Genomic DNA, 21,477 nt, shown 5'->3' on the forward strand with positions numbered 1-21,477 from the left:
GGCACATAGATGATTAAATATATGCCAACAATTATCTAATTTACTACACAATATGTCCAAGATTTTAACTCAATAAATTTTGCACATATAAACCCAGTACGTACTCGCCACTTCGCGTACACAGCTTTTCATATTTCACAAATGGCACATAAGACTCGATGCCTAAGGAGTAATTCCCCCACTCGAGGTTAGGCAAGACACTTACCTTTTTGAAGTTAGGCCGATATTCCAAAATCGCCTTCTTGCTTGAATTGACCTCCGGATAATTCAAATGTAACCAAATTAATTCAATTCAGTAAATACTAATTATAGAAATTAATTCCATATGAAAATACTAATTTTCCAACAAAATCCGAAATTTAACTCAAAAACCGCCCGTTGGGTCCACATCTCGGAATCCGACGAAACTCACAAAATTCGACAATCCATTCAATTACGAGTCCACCCATACCAATTTTATCAAATTCGCTCGACCTCCAAATCTTAAATTTTTGTTTTTGGAAGATTTTGCAAAAATCTTGATTTTTTTCCCCATAAATTCACGGATTCATGATGTAAATGAGTATGGAATCATGAAATATAATCAATATAGGATAAGAAATACTTACCCCAATATTTTCCCGTGAAAATCGCCAAAAAATCGCCCAAGAATCGTGCTCCAAAAATCCAAAAGGAAATGAAGGAAATGACCATTTTTGGTCCTTAAGTTTCTGCTCATCCATCACTAAAAGTCCATTTTCCGTCACTAAAAGTCCACACCAGAACTTGCTTGCATCAATCTTCATTCAATAGATCATAACTTTATGTATAAATGTCCAAATGATAAATGGTTTAACTTTCTGGAAACTAGAATCAAAAGACTACAACTTTCATGTTTTGAAACTTTTCCGATTCTATATGAATTGCGAGATATAAGCTTCCAATATTGGCTCTACGCATCAGAAAGTTTGGGCGAAACTGCTCTACCAGCCTTCATTCAATCAATCATAACTTTCTGTACAAATGTCCAAATAATAAATGGTTTAACTTTATAAAAATTAGAATCAAAAGAATACAACTTTCATGTTTTGATAATTTTTCGATTCTTTATGAATTACGAGATATAAGCTTCTAAAGTCGGCTCCATGCATCAAAAATTTCTGGCGAAACTGCTCTATCAGCCTTCATTCAATCCATCATAATTTTCTGTAAAAATGTCCAAATAATAAATGGTTTAACTTTCTGGAAACTAAAATCAAAGGACTAACTCTTTGACTTTTTAAATATTTTCAGATTCCATATAGATTGCGAGATATAAGCTTCCAAACTTGGCTCCATGCACCAGAAATATCTGGCGAACAACTCTGCAACAGAAATTTCCAGCAACCCTCTTTGTCCGAAATCCATTATGTTTACCTTCCGAAATCCACCCGAGGCCCTCGGGACCTTAACCAATTATATTAACATGTCCCAAAATATAATACGAACTTAGTCGAGGCTTCAAACCACATCAAACAACATCAAAACGATGAATCGCACCTCAAATCAAAATCTATGAACTTTGAACTTTCAAATTCTATATCTTGTGCCGAAACATATCAAATCAATTCGGAATGACTTCAAATTATCGCACAAGTCATAAATGACATAACGGACCTATTTCAATTACCAGAATCGGATTCCAACCTCGTTATCAAAAAGTCAACCCCCCGGTCAAACTTCCCAAAAATTCAACTTTCGGCATTTCAAGCCTAATTCCACTACGGACCTCCAAATAATTTTTCGGACACGCTCCTAAGTCCAAAATCACCATACAGAGTTATTGACATCATCAAAATTCTATTCTGGAGTCGTTTGCTCAAAAATCAACTCTCCGGTCAACTCTTTCCATTTAAGCTTCTAATTAAGGATTGTTTCTTTTAATAATTTCGAATCTTCCGAAAAATCAAACTCGACCATACCCGCGGGTCATAATACTTATTTCGAAGTTTCTCGAGACCTTAAGTCGTTGAACGGGACGTTAATTCTTAAAACGACAAGTCGAGTCGTTATATTCTCCACATCTTAAACAAACATCCGTCCTCGAACATGCGAAGAATTATTCTGAGGTTACCAAATTTATGATTTCTTTTACACATATACTTACGGGTGATCCCACGTTACCATATTTGAGATAAGCCCGACAATACCGTCTTAGTTGAGATTATTTCTTTGATTTACACTTATAAGCCTTAAAACCAACTTCTTACACTCCAAACATTTTCAAAATGCCTAATTTTTACATCAACGCACGGTATTAGTCTCAACTGGCTATAGCCACTCATGTCTACACACACATCAACTTTTTTGATAGTGTTGAAGTACTTCAAAATTATTCCGGGGTGTTGCATTCTCCCCCACTTAGGATCATTCGCCCTCAAATATATAACATAACTTATCTCTTCATTTGCACGTCTCAATCCCCCAAATATTTACTAACTCCCAAATTTTTCAGAAAGTTCGGCAGAGTTTTCCCTGTAAATGAGTCTATCTACCTGCCAGAGTAACACCAAAACAACTCCTAACAACACATCCACAACCCTATAAAGCACCACAATGTATATATCAATAACACTAATCTCAGCATTACATGCACCACATTATCATACTGATATCAGGATATGAAGCACATCATATGTAGGCTCATCACCACATCTCTGGTCTTAATAGTTATTCATAATCGATTACAACATCGCCGATTAACCTCATATTAACCAAAACTTTGTTTCGAATTTTTCACAACACTAACAGTAAAATGTGAGGCGTGAAGACCTCATAACTATTTACCCGACTTAACGAGTCACATTTAACGCCACATGGGCACTCACATTGTGGGCTAAAATTCAATAACTACGGCACAATTATGGTACATAAAGACATAAAAGAATTATCACATAAGCCTATCAGGAATAACTCCCTATTAGTACTTTAGTACAAATTAAACTTCACAAAGGGAGAATTTAAACTCATAAATATTTCACCACAAGGACCTCGTCCTTATATAACTTCCACTGTGGCTTGTAACCCGATTTAAATATTTCACATCATATAAAAATATGAGGATCTCGTCCTCAACTCCGAATCACAAGTATTTTGCACATTGTGCCAACTGAAATTTCAATTTCCTTTCTTTCTTCTTTTCGATAAATTTCGTAAACATTTTTCATAACACATAATGAACCCTCATACTGATATGGCATATAATTCATAAAATTGGAATCAATTATTCTGAAACACATCAAACCCACTGTAATGAATAATAAAAATTATTTTTGGACTTATAGCCCTTAATGGTGCCAAAAAAAAAAATGATAGACACGGACTAACATCATCATACCTCCCAACAGGGATAAACTTATAAGTGGTATACAAAATTACGATGCTCACCCATAAGCGGAGCATAATAGGAGGACTCGCCTCAATATTCAGAACCGAATCCAATTAAGGAAAAATATTCTTTTATAACAGATCAGGATCATACCTGTAACGACACTATCTGGTGTAGTGGCTTCATCTACACCATAGCAAATATATCAACGGACTGGGCCTCCCCCTCTAGGGTGCCCTTTACCCGCCTGTCCTCCACCTCTAACTGGTTGTGTACGTGGAGTATTAACTGGAATAAAGCTTATAGCTTGAGTGCTCTAATGAAATCTACCCCTCCCAAGTCTGGGATAATTTCTCTTGATGTGTCTAGTATCACCACGCTCATAACAACCCTTCTGCGGGTTCGGCTGCTCATACAGAGTTTGTGCCGTATAGCTGGAATGCCCATTATAGGAATCCCATGCCGGTGGTGCATTAAAAGAACTTACTGGAACACTCCGAGTATTCTGAAATTGTTTCCATGACCCCGTTGATACTGAAATGTAGAATTATTAAGGATGCGGGAATACCGCAAGTCCCAGCATCATCCCATACAAATCTCAGCTCTTAATCATATACAAGTTTCAGAGAAGCTTTCAATACCACATAAATACATCTCATGCCAAAACTTATATAACACATGACCCCGCAATCTGATCGTTGATAGTGGACTCCCTTCACTTGGCACGAATACATAGGACACAGTACGATGATCCACAATACTAACCTTCAACGCTCGTACGACACCAGTCATAAGACGCCTCAAGTCATTTATTTGGCGCATGTCATCCTCGTGACAGTTAAATTCGCACCAATCTTCATTCAATCAATCATAATTTTATGTACAAATGTCCAAATGATGAATGGTTTAACTTTCTGGAAACTAGAATAAAAAAACTACAACTTTAATATTTTTGAAAAGTTTTTGATTCCTTATAAATTATGAGATATAAGCTTCCAAAGTCAGCTCCATGCATCAGAAATTTCTGACAAACCTGTTCTACCAGCCTTCATGCAATCTATCATAACTTTCTGTACAAATGTCCAAATAATGAATGGTTTAACTTTCTAGAAATTAGAATCAAAATACTACAACTTTCATGTTTTGATAAATTTCTGATTCCTTATGAATTACGAGATATAAGCTTTTAAAGTAGGCTCCACGCATCAAAAAATTCTGGTGAAACTGCTTTACCAGCTTTCATTCAATCCATCATAACTTTCTGTAAACATGTCCAAATAATGAATGGTTTAACTTTATAGAAACTAGAATCAAAGGACTTCAAATTTTGCACACAAGTCATAAATAACATAACGGACCTATTTCAATTTCCAGAATCGGATTTCGACCTCGATATCAAAAAGTCAACCCTCCGGTCAAACTTCCCAAAAATTCAGCTTTCGGCATTTCAAGCCTAATTCCATTATGGACTTTCAAATAATTTTTCGGATACGTCCTCAAGTCCAAAATTACCATACGAAGCTATTGACATCATCAAAATTCCATTCCAGAGTCGTTTTCTCTAAAGTCAACTCTCCGATAAACTCTTTCCATTTAAGCTTCTAATTAAGGATTGTTTCTTTTAATAATTCCGAATCTTCAAAAAAATCAAACTCGACCACATCCGCGGGTCATAATACTTATTACGAAATTGCTCGAGACCTTAAGTTGCTGAACGAGACATTAATTCTTAAAATGACAAGTCGGGTCGTTACATGCACTAAGGGTGATAATCTCGGCGGAAATTAGAGAAAAACTGATTTATCATGAGTTTCCCACTATGTATTTTTAATTATATCTAAAGCAGGATCCCCCACTATAAAAAGGATGGTTATATTTCTATAAGAAGACAAGTTTTTGCGTACATTATAACTCAGATATCATACACTCCCCTATTGAAGAATTATCCTTTTCTAGGTTCATAGATTGATTCATCTTGCTTAATCCATAAATCATCATCTTTTCAACTTTGCTTATTATTCATTCTTTACGGTCAATATTCGATATTTCTATTTATTCTTACGATTTGTGTCAAGTTATACCACATACCCATAAAACTACGTACAAATTCAACTCTATCCGTTTTTCGGGTAAACAATTTTCTTTTCTTCTTTTGTGTGTTTTTATTCTTGTATGTTATTTTGTATTTAACAGACAAATAACATTCGATTTTACATTCTTTTGAAAAAATATAAAATTTTACGATCGAGTTTTAAGTTCTATTTTTTCACACGGCATTCTACTTTTATCTTCTTAAGTTCTTCAAGAAAAAATAAATTGCACGATTTTTAATTTCTATTTTATAATGCATGCTTTTGTTTAATTTTAGGTGCTTTGTATTTAATTGACGAAATTTTTGTTTTAATTTGTTTCTTAATTTCTTTCACTAGAATATACTACACATAGTTGAATTTTAATTTCTACTTTATTTTACATGCTAACTGCACGATAATAATAAGGTTTTAACTTTGGATATTGCCTATTGGTTAGAATCAATCTCAAAAACATGAGAAGCAAATTTAAGATATGAAACAAAATGTTAAGCAAGTTCTTTTTGAAAAAGAACAAAAGGAAGTTATAATAATTTATATTGTTACTAAACTATGACTTCAGGAATATTTACTGGAATATTTACATTTATTTTAAATAATTTACCGACCAAAGTTGGTCGGTAAATTGGTCAAAAAGTTGACCGAGCTGGTCAGACTTGCTTAGTGAAAGAAACGTTTTAATTACCGAAGCGCTAGGACCATAGGGTCGGGTTCTTTTAGGGATAGACTTGTGAAGAAGCAATAATCTAATTAGTATATATATAATTTATCATCAAATATATCTATTTGTAAATCGATTTATCGACTTATAACTTACTTAGATGCATCGATGAATATTAAAAACAAAACTTTTGACCTATATTGATTAATATAAAAAATTAAACGTCTCGACCTATATCGATTAATCTATGCCATGCATTATTAGTGATGAACGAATGAAAAATAGAAGAATTAATACTAAACATCTTTGACATATATATATATATATATGGATCACAAATAAAAAAAAATAAAAGAAGTTATTAGCATTAAGTAAACGAGTTAATAGGTCAAATTAACGACTAAACATATTTAAAATAGAATAATATTAGTTTATCAATTGATAAATTTTTCGTACGTAGTTGTCACAACCCAATTTCAGCTATAGGTCGTGATGTCTCCCAACACTATAGCTAGGCAAGCCAACAAATAAATTAAACATATATCAATTATTTTCAGAATAATTTTCTAAGTAATTTTATTTTTTTCTAGCAATATTAAAGAAATAAAAAGAAATAGTGATTAATTTAAATCCAAGAAAATAATACAATTCCAAATTCCACCAATGTGTGTGCCAAGACCTGGTGTCACAAGTGTATGAGCATCTAGTAGATTATACAAAAATTATAAATACTGTCTGAAATAAAATAGACAGAAATAAGTTTTTAGGAAGAGGCACTGATTGCTGCAGAACGGCCCAGAAAATAGCCGACCAACTTTGGTCGGTAATTCTAAAAATAGATCTGAAATACGGGATTCTCCCCATTTTTTCTTACCTCTCTTCTCCAAATTTTCTTAACTCCTCACTCAATACCTTCACCCTCTCCTTCTTTATTTCCCTCACACAAATCCCATTCCCCACCCCACGTCGCCACCGCCCAGCTGGCGCCGTCGCCACTGCTAGCCACTGCCCACCTTCCTCCTCTCCTTCTCCACCTCCTAAAAATTGTAGGTTTGAATTATAACTTATTTCTTTTTGTAACGACCCGGCCGGTTGTTTCGTGAGTTATAGCCCCATTTTTCCTATTTCTTCTTCTTTAGGTGTTATTTAGCTGTATTGAGTTGTATCGGGTTGGTTGGTTCAGGTCCGGAGTGGTTTTCGGAGTGGAATGAGACCCTTAGTCTCTAAAGTAGAAGCTTAAGTTGAAAAAGTCAACCGGATGTTGACCTATGTATAAACGATCTCGAAATTTAATTCGGATGGTTCCATTAGCTTCGTTAGGTGATTTTGGACTTAGGAGTGCGTCCGGAATGTGATTTGGAGGTCCGTAGTAGAATTAAACTTGAATTGGCGAAAGTTTGAAATTCGGCGATTTCGGTCGGCAGTGGAAAATTTGATATCGGGGTCGAAAATAGAATTCCGAAAGTTGGAGTAGGTTCGTAGTGTCATTTGTGACGTGTGTGCAAAATTTGAGGTCATTCGGACGTGGTTTGATAAGTTTCGGCGTCTGTTGTCGAATTTGGAAGTTTAGAAGTTCTTAGGCTTGAATCCGAGAGTAATTTGGTGTTTTGATGTTGTTTTGAGTGATTCGAAGGTTCGACTAAATTCGTATGATATTTTAGGATTGGTTTGTATGTTTGGTTGAGGTCCCGGAGGCCTCGGGTGAGTTTCGGGTGTGTTTCGGGTGAATTTTGAGCGTGTCCGGGCATTTCCGGAACTCGGGTATGGTTTTGGTGGTTTATATTTGGCGGACCGCAGCAGAATTTCGCGGCCGCGCTTGGAAGTTCTGCCGATCCGCTGATCCGACTTCGGAAGCCTATATCTTCTGATCTACAAGGAATTTGGAGATGATTCAAAATCGAAGGTTGTAGCCCTTCCTGTCTAATTTCCATAAAGGTAAAGAAGTCATCATTTGGACATCTGTAGAGTAAGATATGACCAAAATACTAAAGCCTGGTAGTGGAGTCCCATGAATTTAGTGGACCGCGGGGCTCGTGGCGCGGCCGCGCTCAAAATTTCGCAGACCGCGAAGTGGGAGGCCAGAGGTGCACTTTATAAACGGGGTTTAGCGCATTATTTCACATTTTGGACCTAGGGAGCTCGGTTTGTGGCGATGTTTCGTGTTTGTTTTTAAGAAATTAATCGGGGTAAGTGATTCTAACTCGAATTTGATTAATATACATGAATATATCAATGATTTTATCATCTGATTAGTACTTTGAGGTGGCGATTTGAGGAAAATTGTAGAAACTTCATAAAATGAATTTTTGGGATTTGAATATCGATGCGAAGTCGGATTTGAGTGAAACTAGTATGGTTGGACTCGTGAGTGAATGTGTGTTCGTAATTTGGGACTTTTACCTGATTCCGAGACGTGGGCCCGGGGGCCGGGTTTGAGCCCATTTCGGGTTTTGAGTCTAATTTGGTATTTTTCATGTGGAATTGATTTCTTTAGCCCATATTGATCGTATTGTATTACTTGTGGCTAGATTCGAGACGTTCGGAGGCCGAATTGAGAGGCAAGGGCATTCCGGAGTAGGACTTTGCTTGAATTGAGGTAAGTAACGCTTTCAAACTTGGTTCTGAGGGTTCGAAACCCCAAGTTATGTGTTGTGTGATTGGTATTGAGGTGACGCATATGCCAAGTGACGGGCGTGCGGGCGTGCACCATGAGAATTGTGACCTGGGTGATTCCATGGCACCGTCTTGTGACTTTATCCTGTTGATATCCATGTTTCCATCATGAGATAAAGTAGTTGAACTGTAAATCAAGCTAGATATCATGTTTAGGCTTTGTGCCGGTATTGTTTAGACCCTTAGCGGTCATTTCTTGATGTCATCTCACTAATTTCCATTTACTATTTCATACTTAGTCATGATCATGCATTTTTATATCATACCTCAGTCTCAGTTAATTAGCGATTCATCATATCATTGTTCCGGGTTATTTTCATGAAATTATGAGCCTGTGGTGAGACTGGAGAGGTTGATGACTGAGTAAGGCCGAGTGCCTGGTTATCAGTGATAGTTATGGGGATCGGGCTGCACGCCGCAGTGGTTATATTGATGATTATGATAGCGCTTGGGCTGTAGGAGCCCTACCGGAGTCTGTAACACACCCCTAGTGAGCGCGGTTGATATTATTGAGGGATAGATCTTCCCTGGACATGGATCTTTTCCGAAGTACTTGATACCTGGAGATGGATCTTCTCCACAGGGCTGGATTGGCCTTCCTCGGTACTGGGTGACTTATAGTCAGTGATGTATATGTTCTGGGATGGAACTTCCCCGGGCCATTTGGGCCATATACAGTATCGAATGGTTGAGAATTTGAGAGTGTGTGCACATGAGACTGACAACATGGTGCATCATATACAGTATGTGCATTGGCATGTAGAGATAACAGAGTTATATTCTTTACACTGTTCGGTTATGCTTCACTGTACTGTTTGAATTGCCTATTTAATTTGAAAGCATGCCTACGTTTCTGTTCAGTTATTTATATTTTATCTGTATCGGTTGAGTTCGTCACTACCTTTCAGTCCAAAGTTTGGACTTGTTACTTACTGAGTTGGTGTACTCACGTTATCCCCTGCACCTCGTGTGCGGATCCAGGCGATACCAGTCGTAGTGGCGGTTGCTGATTGAGGATCCTAGAGTTTTGGAGACTATCAAGGTAGCTGCACGGCGTCCGCGGGCCTTGACTCTCCTTTCTTTATCTTTGTCATACTTTCGGTTTATATCTCTAGACACTATAGTAGACTGTATTTCTGATCTAGATGCTCATGTTCTCAATGACACCCTAGTTTTGGGCTGGATTGTATCACTTTGGGATTTTTATATGTTTTAAACATTTTTTTTCTTAAATGTTAAATGCTTCCGTTAACGTTTTCAAATTTATTGCTGTTGGTGTTGGGTTGTTGAGTTGAAGCTGGCCTAGGTCCACGATAGGCGCCATCACGACGGTTGATTTTAGGTCGTGACAAGTTGGTATCAGAGTCTAGGTTACATAGGTCTCACGAGTCATGAGCGGGTTTAGTAGTGTCTTGCGGATCGGTACAGAGACTTCTGTACTTATCTTCAAGAGGCTGCAAAACCTTTATGAAAATTTCACATTCTTGAATTCTTGTCGTGCGAATCTGTTGATTCTGGTAACTAAACATCTCTTCTTTCATTCTCTCACAGATGGTGAGGACTCATACCACCGGGCAGGATGGACAACCCCGGTACCACCAGCCAGGGCCGCAAGAGGCCGAGGGCGCGGTAGAGGCCGCGGTAGGGGCAAAGGTGTTTCCCGCATAGCAGTTGGGACAGTACCTGTAGATTCACCAGTTTCCCCAGATCAGGACCAGATCCCAGTTGTTAATGCACCAGCTCATGCACCACCTGTGCCTATTGTGATTCCAGGCCTTCAGGAGGCCTTAGCTCAGATTCTGACGGCATGTACTAGCCTTGCTCAGGCGGTCTCTGTTCCGGCCGCATCAACCACTTCTTAGGCCGGGGGAGGTGATCAGACTCCCGCCGCTCGCACATCGGAGCAGGTTGTTCAGGGATTTCAGACACCGGAGGCACCACCAGCCCAACCGGTTGCAACTGCTCAGGATTTTGTTGTTCCTTCTATGCCTGAGGATAATCAGCGTAGATTGGAGAGGTTTGGGAGACTCCAGCTTCCACCTTTCAGTGGCATAGAGAGAGAGAGGATGCCCAGGACTTCTTGGACATGTGTCATAGGATACTTCGTACAGCTGGCATTCTGGAGCCTTGTGGGGTCTCATTTACTACTTTTCAATTTTCTGAGGCTGCACTCAGATGGTGGGAGACTTACGAGAGGCGTAGGCTTGTGGGCGCAGCACCCCTTACTTGGCAGCAATTCTCCATGATCTTTTTGGAGAAGTTCGTGCCTCAGTCCCGCAGAGAGGAGCTGCGCAGGCAGTTTGAACAGCTTCGTCAGGGTGATATGTCTGTGACGTAGTGTGAGATATGATTCTCGGAGTTAGCCCGTCATGCTATCTAGTTGGTTCCCACAGACAGGGAGAGGATCATGAGGTTTGTAGATGGTCTCACTTATCAGCTGTGATTGCTTATGACCAAAGAGAGAGAGTGTCGGGTGCTACTTTTGACGAGGTAGTCGACATCGCTTGCCAGATTGAGATGGTTCGCAGTTAGGAGAGGTTGAGAGGGAGGCCAAAAGGCCTCGTTGATGGGAGGATTTAGTAGTGCTCCTTTTGGGGATCAGTTACAGCATGATAAAGGTCGTCCTTTCGGGCATGCTCAGACGGCACACCCAATGCACTGAGGTGCATCTTCTGGCCATGGCCCCCATGGTTATCAACAGGCCAGTCTTCATTCAGTGCACTACCAGCTTAGAGTTTTCCTCATGCACCATTAGCTCAGGGTTCATATGTTTCAGAACCTTCTAGCAGTTATTCTAGTGCTCGGGGTTTCCTTCAGTCCCCACCGCCATTTGCAGAGAGAGGTTGCTTTGAGTGCGGAGGTTTGGGTCATATAAGAAGGCATTGTCCCTACCTTTCGGGGGGTTCATCTCAATAGAGGAGTCAACCTTCGACTTCGGTACCAGTTACTTCTCCACCCGCCCAGCCAGACCGGGGTAGAGTTCAGTCAGTTAGGGGTCACCCTAGAGGGGGAGGCCGATCAGGTGGCGGTCATGCCCGTTTCTACGCACTCCCTGCTAGACTAGATGCTATTGCTTCAGATGCTGTGATTGCATATATTGTCTTAGTTTTCCATAGAGATGCCTTGTATTATTTGACCCTGGTCCCACTTATTCATATGTGTCCTTGTATTTTGTTCATTATCTGAATATGCCCCGTGAGTCTCTAGCTTTACCTGTTCATGTGTCTACGCCGGTGGGAGATACTGTCATTGTGGACCGTGTATATCGGTCATATGTGGTGACTATTGGGAGTCTGGAAACTGGAGTAGATCTTTTATTGCTTAGTATGGTCAATTTAGATGTTATCTTGGGTATGGTGAGTTATCAGATATTTTGTTATATGGCTTTGAGCCAAGTAAGGGAGTCTGCTATCTATGATTTGATTGCACGATTTTGTACGATATTAGTTTTGGGCTAAGGCATACTTGTTGATTGGTCATGACTTGCAGAGGTTGATATCGGGGATGACTTGAGTAAGAAGGTTTCTTGAATGCGGGTTATATTGCACTTTATGAAAAATCATGAAATGATTAAATTGTTATATTGAATGATGTAGTGCGCACGGAGTGTGAGTTTGATCGCTGGTGTTAAGGCAGGGTTACCCCTTTGAGTGTTGTTTTGCTAATGAGGTGCCAGGATTTACGGTAATTCTGTATGATTATGGATTCTACATTTTAGTATAAGAAAGGTAAGAAGAAGAATTTTAAAGTTTACATAAGATATTTTTAGAGTGAGCGTTACGTTTGCGGTATTTATGGAGGTACATAAGAAGAGTACAATGGCTTACGGGTCTTATGGTGGTGTGATGTTATGTTAGGGTGTCTTGTAGTGGGTTTTGGGTAAGGATCGTGGAGTTCTGACAAGGAGAAGTATCAAATTGAGGATAATTCAGAGGAAACACGAAGTAAATAGGACAATTGGGTAGTAGGCTAGACCAGTATGGTTATGTTCTTTCGGGTTTGTGTGGAATTATGTCATTTGCTTCTCCATGGTTATGGTAATACACTTAGAGTAATTGATGTCGAATTGCGCATGGTTATTGATTTTAAGCATGGTGGCTGAGGTATTTCATGTGGATCAGTGTTTGGATGGGGTCGCGTATTGCGGAAGAGTTATTTTAAGATATGATCCTTGTGTTAGATTCGTGTGTTATGGTTCTACGGTGTGTGATGGGTTCTTAGCATTGCGTTGGGGTGGTGCCCGCCGGGCTTACGAGACGATTCTCTTATTTGAAACATTTTCGTGATTGAGTATATTTGGAAGGTTGCTTATTGGTGCACGGATTGCATGGGCTGTGGCTTTAGATAGTATTGGTGTGGCATGTCAGTAGAGTAGCTGGTAATTGATAAGATGAAGTCGTCGGATCCAGGATGGGTGCTATCAGATTTTATTGTGGCATATTTGGAAGGATAATATCGAAAGTCGGCTTAGGAATTTGCTATGGTTCTTGTCGAAGGAGAGAGAGCTCCACGACTGGTAGATCTGGTGAATGGTTATGAGTCTCTGCGTGTTTCTTCCATCATCGGTGGTGTACGAAAGTTTTAGAATGGAGTCTTGTTTGATATGAGGTTTATTACCGGTATGGGGTTGTTTCGAGCAGCTACGGTGATTAGAAATCATTACTTCGAGCATTTGAGCTATGTGGTATTTGAAGTTTTGAGAATTTGAATTATGGTTACGGCTTTTGGTACAGCTTGTTCATACTTATGCAGTGTGTAAGCTCCTATAAGAAATTCCGAATGTTGGAAATTGGATTCTAAAGCTTGTGGGCTAGGTAGAACTAAGAAATTTCAGTTATGTGGCGTTATCAGACCTATATAGGATAGGGTGACGTGGGATCACCCCCGGGTACGCGCGTGGTAAGATGGAATAGTGATTGGGTGGCTTAGAAACAACTCTTAGCATGTTCGAGGACGAACGTTTGTTTAAGATGGAGAGGATGTAACGACCCGGCCGGTCGTTTCGTGAGTTATAGTCCTGTTTCCCCCATTTCTGCTTCCTTAGGTGTTATTTAGCTGTATTGTGTTGTATCAGGTTGGTTGGTTTAGGTCCGGAGTGGTTTTCGGAGTAGAATGAGACCCTTAGTCTCTAAAGTAGAAGCTTAAGTTGGAAAAGTCAACCGGATGTTGACCTATATGTAAACGATCTCGGAATTTAAATCAGATGGTTCCATTAGCTTCGTTAGGTGATTTTGCACTTAGAAGTACGTCCGGAATGTGATTTGGAGGTCCATAGTAGAATTAGGCTTGAATCGGCGAAAGTTGGAAATTCGGCAATTTCGGTCGGCAGTGGAAAATTTGATATCGGGGTCGGAATAGAATTCCGGAAGTTGGAGTAGGTTCATAGTGTCATTTGTGACGTGTATACAATATTTGAGGTCATTCGGACGTGGTTTGATAAGTTTCGGCATCTGTTTTCGAATTTGGAAGTTTAGAAGTTCTTAGGCTTGAATCCGAGGGTAATTTGGTGTTTTGAGTGATTCGAAGGTTCGACTAAGTTTGTATGATGTTTTAGGATTGGTTTGTATGTTTGGTTGAGGTCCCGTGGGCCTCGGGTGAGTTTCGGGTGTGTTTCGGGTTAATTTTGAGCGTGTCCGGGCATTTCCGGAACTCGGGTATGGTTCTGGTGGTTTATATTTTGCGGACCGCAGCAGAATTTCATGGCCGCGCTTGGCATTTCGCGGACCGCGACAGAATTTCGCGGCCGCGCTTGGAAGGTTTGCAGATCCGCTGATCCGACTTCGGAAACCTATATCTTCTGATCTACAAGGAATTTGGAGATGAATCTAGCCCTTCGTGTCTAGTTTCCAGAAAGGTAAAGAAGTCATCATTTGGACATCTGTAGAGTAAGATATGACCAAACTACTAAAGCCTGGCAGTGGAGTCCCATGAATTTAGCGGACCGCACCATTATTTCGTGACCGCGGGGCCCGGGTGCGGCCGCGCTCAAAATTTCGCAGACCGCGAAGTGGGAGGCCAGAGGTGCACTTTATAAACGGGGTTTAGCGCATTATTTCACATTTTAGACCTAGGGAGCTCGGTTTGTGGCGATGTTTCGTGTTTGTTTTTAAGAAATTAATCGGGGTAAATGATTCTAACTCGAATTTGGTTAATATACACGAATATATCAATGATTTCATCATCTGATTAGTACTTTGAGGTGGAGATTTGGGGAAAATTGTAGAAACTTCATAAAATAAATTTTTGGGATTTGAATGTCGATTTGAAGTCGGATTTGAGTGAAACTAGTATGGTTGGACTCGTGAGTGAATGGGTGTTCGTAATTAGGGACTTTTACCCGATTCTGAGATGTGGGCCCGGGGCCGAGTTTTAGCCCATTTTGGGTTTTGAGTCTAATTTGGTATTTTTCATGTGGAATTGATTTCTTTAGCCCATATTGATCGTATTATATTACTTGTGGCTAGTTTCGGGACGTTCGGAGGCCGAATTGAGAGGCAAGGGCATTCCGGAGTAGGACTTTGCTTGAATTGAGGTAAGTAACGCTTTCAAACTTGGTTCTGAGGGTTCGAAACCCCAAGTTATGTGTTGTGTGATTGGTATTGAGGTGACGCATATGCTAAGTGACGGGCGTGCGGGCGTGCACCGTGAGAATTGTGACCTGGGTGATTCCATGGCACCGTCTAGTGACTTTATCCTGTTGATATCTATGTTTTCATCATGAGATAAAGTAGTTGAACTGTAAATTAAGCTAGATATCATGTTTAGACTTTGTGCCGGTATTGTTTAGACCCTTAGCGGTCGTTTCTTGCTGTCATCTCACTAATTTCCATTTACTATTTCATACTTAGTCATGATCATGCATTTTTATATCATACCTCAGTCTCAGTTAATTATCGATTCATCATATCATTGTTCCGGGTTATTTTCATGACATTATGAGCCTGTGGTGAGACTGGAGAGGTTGATGACTGAGTAAGGCCGAGTGCCTGGTTATGAGTGACAGTTATGGGGATCGGGCTGCACGCCGCAGTGGTTATATTGATGATTATGATAGCGCTTTGGCTGTAGGAGCCCTTCCGGAGTCTGTAACACATCCCGAGTAAGCACGGTTGATATTATTGAGGGATGGATCTTCTCTGGACATGGATCTTGTCCGAAGTACTTGATACCTGGAGATGGATCTTCTTCACAAGGCTGGATTGGCCTTCCTCGGTACTGGGTGACTTATAGTCAGTGATGTATATGTTGTGGGATGGATCTTCCCTGAGCCATTTGGGCCATATACAGTACCTAGTGGTTGAGAATTTGAGAGTGTGTACACATGAGACTGACAAAATGGTGCATCACATACAGTATGTGCATTGGCATGTAGAGATAGCAGAGTTATATTCTTTACACTGTTCGATTATGCTTCACTTTACTGTTTGAATTGCATATTTAATTTGAAAGCATGCCTACGTTTCTGTTCAGTTATTTATATTTTATCTGTATCGGTTGAGTTTGTCACTACCTTTCAGTCCAAAGTTTGGACTAATTACTTACTGAGTTGGTGTACTCACGTTACTCCGTGCACCTCGTGTGCGGATCCAGGCGATACCAGTCATAGTGGCGGTTGCTGATTGAGGATCCTAGAGTTTTAGAGACTATCAAGGTAGCTGCACGGCGTCTGCGGGCCTTGACTCTCCTTTCTTTATCTTTGTCGTACTTTCAGCTTATATCTCCAGACACTATAGTAGACTGTATTTCTGATCTAGACGCTCATGTACTCAGTGACACCCTGGTTTTGGGCTGGATTGTATCACTTTGGGATTTTATATGTTGTAAATAGTTTTTTTCTTAAATGTTAAATGCTTCCGTTAACATTTTCAAACTTATTGTTGTTGGTGTTGGGTTGTTGAGTTGAAGCTGGCCTAGTTCCACGATAGGCGCCATCACGACGGTTGATTTTGGGTCGTGACACTTTTGTGTATAAGTTTAATGTTTTGTTAATTAGTTATGAATTAGTTAATTTGTGTTTCAATTGATTATTTAACTTTGCATTTTATTGAAATCTAGGGTTTAGGTCTTGTTTTAATTGAATTAATTGCATATGGTATAAATTGAATATTTAAGTTTGTATTGTTTTGAATAGTTTAGTTAGGATTGAATTATTAACTTTGAACTGAATTTAGTTTTTATGATTTTTTCTTGTGAATCGAACTTTTAGGGTATGTGTTGAACTTTTAGGATATGAATTGAACTTTTAGGATATAAATTGAACTTTTAGTTTATGTTTAAACTCTTAGGATATGAATTTAATTGAGTTTTTAGGATTTGTTTTTGTGAATTGAACTTTTAGGGTATGTATTGAACTTTTAGGATATAAATTAAACTTGTAGGATATAAATTGAACCTTTTGGATATGAATTAAACTTTTAGGATAAAAATTGAACCTTTTGGATATGAATTCAACTTTTAGGATATAAATTAAACTTTTAGTTTATGTTTAAACTCGTAGGATATGAATTGAACTTTTAGTTTATGTTTAAACTCATAGGATATGAATTGAACTTATAATTTATAATTAATTATATTTACTATAATTTAATTTTTGGTGTAATTAGGAAAAAATAATTATCTTGAATTAACTAAAACAGATTTAATTAATTTACAATTGTAGAATAAATTATTTGTTCTTGTTTTATTTGTATAGATAGAACATTTTACTTGGATGTACAATAGGAACTATCCTTATCGGCGGGGATTGCGGGAGGATTTTGCAGAAGGGGTTGATGACTTTATTAGACATGCAATGTCACTTTCACCATACCAAAATGACGGAGTAATTAGGTGCCCTTGTGTCATGTGCGATTGTATGAAGTTTAAAAAACCGGAGGAAGTTAAGCTTCATCTTTATAGGAAGGGGTTTATAGAGAATTACTTTGTGTGGATTAATCATGGAGAGATCGATGGTAGCCGTGGAATATTTCATAACACGGTTGTTGGTGAAAGTAGTAGGTCGGTAGAGAATACAAATCATGATTCTAGAATTCAAGATATGATTGCGGATGCTTTTGGGATGCACTTTGGGGGTGAGCCCAATGAAAATGTTGAACAAACTCCTAATGATGATGCAAAATATTTTTATGAACAGTTAGAGAAAGCTAGTCGTCCACTACGTGAAGGAAGTCCGCACTCTGAGCTGTCTGTTGCAGTTAGATTACTAAGTATCAAATCTAATTGGAATATTTCTCAAACAGCTATGGACTCTTTCATTGACTTTATGAGTGAACTAGTTGACCCTAATATCAACCTACATGGTGATTTCTATAAGGCAAACATATTGGTTTCTAAGTTAGGACTTTCGTCAATGAGAATTGATTGGTGTGAAGATGGTTGCATGTTATAATATAAAGATGATGCAACTTTAGACAGTTGTAAATTTTGCGAAAAGCCTCGTTTCAAGAGGCTTTCCAGCTAGAATATGGTCGTTGTCAAGGCCATGCATTAATTACCTCTTATACCTAGGTTAAAGAGGTTATATGCGTCGATGAGTTCTGCTCCTCATATGAGATGGCACTTTGAAAATAGAAGACTACCTGGTGTTATGTGTCATTTTTCAGATGGAGAAGCTTGGAAGCACTTTGATAGGACATATCCAGATTATGCTAGTGAACCGAGGAACATTCGGTTAGGTTTGTGTGTGGATGGCTTCACGCCTTTTTCTATAACTGCGACACCATATTCATGCTGGCCTATCTTTCTTACACCTTATAATCTACCACCTGAGTTGTGTATAACTAGTCCACATATATTTTTAAATTGTATTATCCCCGGACCACGTAATCCGAAAAGTTTGATTGATGTATATTTGCAGCCTTTGATTGATGAGCTAAAAGAATTATGGTATGAGGGTGTTGAAACATATGATATATCGACCAAGAAGAATTTCAAATTGCATGCTAATTTAATGTGGACTATTAACGATTTTCCTACGTATGGAATATTGTCTGGGTGGATGACTGCTGGGAAGCTAGCTTGTCCTTACTTCATGGAAAATGGTAAAGTGTTCACTTTGAAACATGGCCGAAAGTAATCATGGTTTGATTGTCACCGTCAGTTCTTGCCTGATGATCATGAGTTTAGAAGGATGAAAAATGCATTCAAAAAGAATAAAGTGGAATATGATTCGCCACCTCCGATACTTTCAGGTGAGGAAATTTGGGAGAGGGTCCAGAACTTCAGTAAAGTTACTGAAGCTCCACTTTATAGATTCCCCGGATATGGTGTTACTCATAATTGGATGAAACCGAATATATTTTGGGAGTTGCCTTATTGGAAAGATAATCTTCTCTGACACAACCTTGATGTCATGCATATTGAGAAGAATTATTTTGACAATTTGTTCAACACAGTGATGGATGTTAAAGGTAAGACAAAAGATAACCCGAAGGCTAGAATGGACTTACAAGAATATTGTAGGCGACCTGAATTATACTTACAGATAGCAAACAATGGTAAGGTGTTCAAGCCCAAAGCAAGTTACACATTTACGTTGGAGGAAAGACAACAAATTTGTGATTGGGTTACGAAATTGAAGATGCCTGAAGGTTATGCGTCGAATCTAGGAAAAAAAGTAGATATGGAGGTAGGGAAGTTGAGCCATTTGAAAAGTCATGACTGTCATGTTTTCATGGAGACCTTAGTTCCTATTGCATTTTGTGGTTTGCCTGAAAGAATCTGGAAACCCATCACAGAGATTAGTTTGTTTTTCAAAGACTTGTGTTCTACCACATTAAGGGAAGAAAACCTACTTCGGATGGATCAGAACATTCGTGTAACTTCTAGTAAGATGGAAAAAATATTTCCATGTGGTTTCTTTGATGTGATGGAACACCTTACAATCCACCTTGTACACGAGGCACGACTTGGAGGGCCTATTCAATGCAGATGGATGTATCCCTTTGAGAGGTAATATTATAAGTTTGATGTAATATTCTATTTTATTTTAATGTTCTTGGCTAACATGACATTATATAGGACAATTGGCAAATGCAAATAATTTGTTAAGCAGAGGAATATGATTGAAGGATCTATATGCGAAGCCTATCTTACAAAGGAAACTGCACATTTTTGTTCTTCTTATTTTGAGAGTAACGTGCCATATGCTAGGAATAGGCCCAACAGGCACACTGTCGAATGTGTGAATGATCCATTATATCCACCAATGTCCATATTCAATCAACCAGGCCGATGTTCTAAGGATGTTAGAAAGAGAAGTTTGAGTGATATGGAGTACAAGTCAGCTACACTTCATGTGTTGCTAAATTGTCCCGAAGTTGTACTATTTCTCAAGTAAGTATTGATTTATTAGTTATCAATGCAACTCCTAAAAATATTTGATGTGTCACAGTCACTTCGTGGGTCAATTTGGCCATGATGTTGTATATACGAGATTTGATACGTGGTTCAAACAGTTTGTAAGTTTATCCTAATAATGTTCTAACACTATATAGGTAAATAATGTTTGTAAGTTATGCTAACTTATGAATTTTTTTAACACTATGTAGGTATATAATCCAAATAATAGTATGTATGTATGTATACACGTAGTGAATGCATAAAAATTGATTCATAAGTTGTGCTAACTTATGAATATTTTTAACACTATGTAAGTAAATAATCCAAATAATGGTGTAAATCAATTTTTGAAAGATATATCTTGGGGACCTGGGTTTCGGGTCACAACAATATCTAAGTACGTAGTGAATGATTATAAGTTTCATACATAGGATTGCTCTAAAAATAAAAATAGCTACAACAACGGGGTGTGGGTTCAAGGTGGTGATGGCAACCAAGTTGGAAATATTGATTATTATGGTGTGGTCAAAGAAATATTATAACTAGAATATACAGGTTGGCCATATAAGAAATCGATACTCTTTAGATGCAAGTGGTTTGACCCAAATCCAACAAGAGGTACGAGAGTACACCACCAATACAACATAATTAAGGTTAATCATACGAGGGAGTATGATCGCTATGGTCCGTTCATAATTGCACATACTGTTAGGCAATTGTATTATGCTCCTTATCCATTATGGCGGAATAAGTCTGATTGGTGGGTTGTAATAAAAACTAATCATGTAGGTGGGTGGAAGTCGAGAATGTGTTAGATGTTGCATATCAAAACGATATCTCCAATGTTCACCAATTAGTGGACGATCAGTTAGAAAATGATTTGGAACACCCCGAACGCATATTGGAAGAAGTTGATATAAATGAAGTAACAATTATAGAAAATGAGGACGAAGAATCAACTCATGGATCTCAAACAAATAAGGACGAAGAATTCTCGAACGAGGAATAATACGTCGATGAGGATTAAAAAGTTGGGTTTTTAAAGAACTCTCGTTTTATAGCTAGTTTCATGTTTCAATCTAAATATGTATTATATTATGCAGATGGAAGGTAAGGGTTAAGGTAACAATGACCCTACTAGTTCTTGGGGTCAAGAAAAGGCTTGGAAGGGAAAAAGGTGGGTAGATAATAATACTCCCTCTTTTCCATCCTCTTCATAGATGCCTATGTCTTATCCTCCACCACACGGCTATACTGAGCTGCTACAACATCACGAGCCCTTCACCTTCATCCAGACACCAGGTCTTCCATCACAAGGTCCATAGGACTAGACGTCCGACATACAGTCCAGCTGCCTCATAACCACG

The sequence above is a fragment of the Nicotiana tabacum genome, chromosome 13 (genome assembly GCF_000715075.1).
Source record: "Nicotiana tabacum cultivar K326 chromosome 13, ASM71507v2, whole genome shotgun sequence".
NCBI lineage: Eukaryota > Viridiplantae > Streptophyta > Magnoliopsida > Solanales > Solanaceae > Nicotiana > Nicotiana tabacum.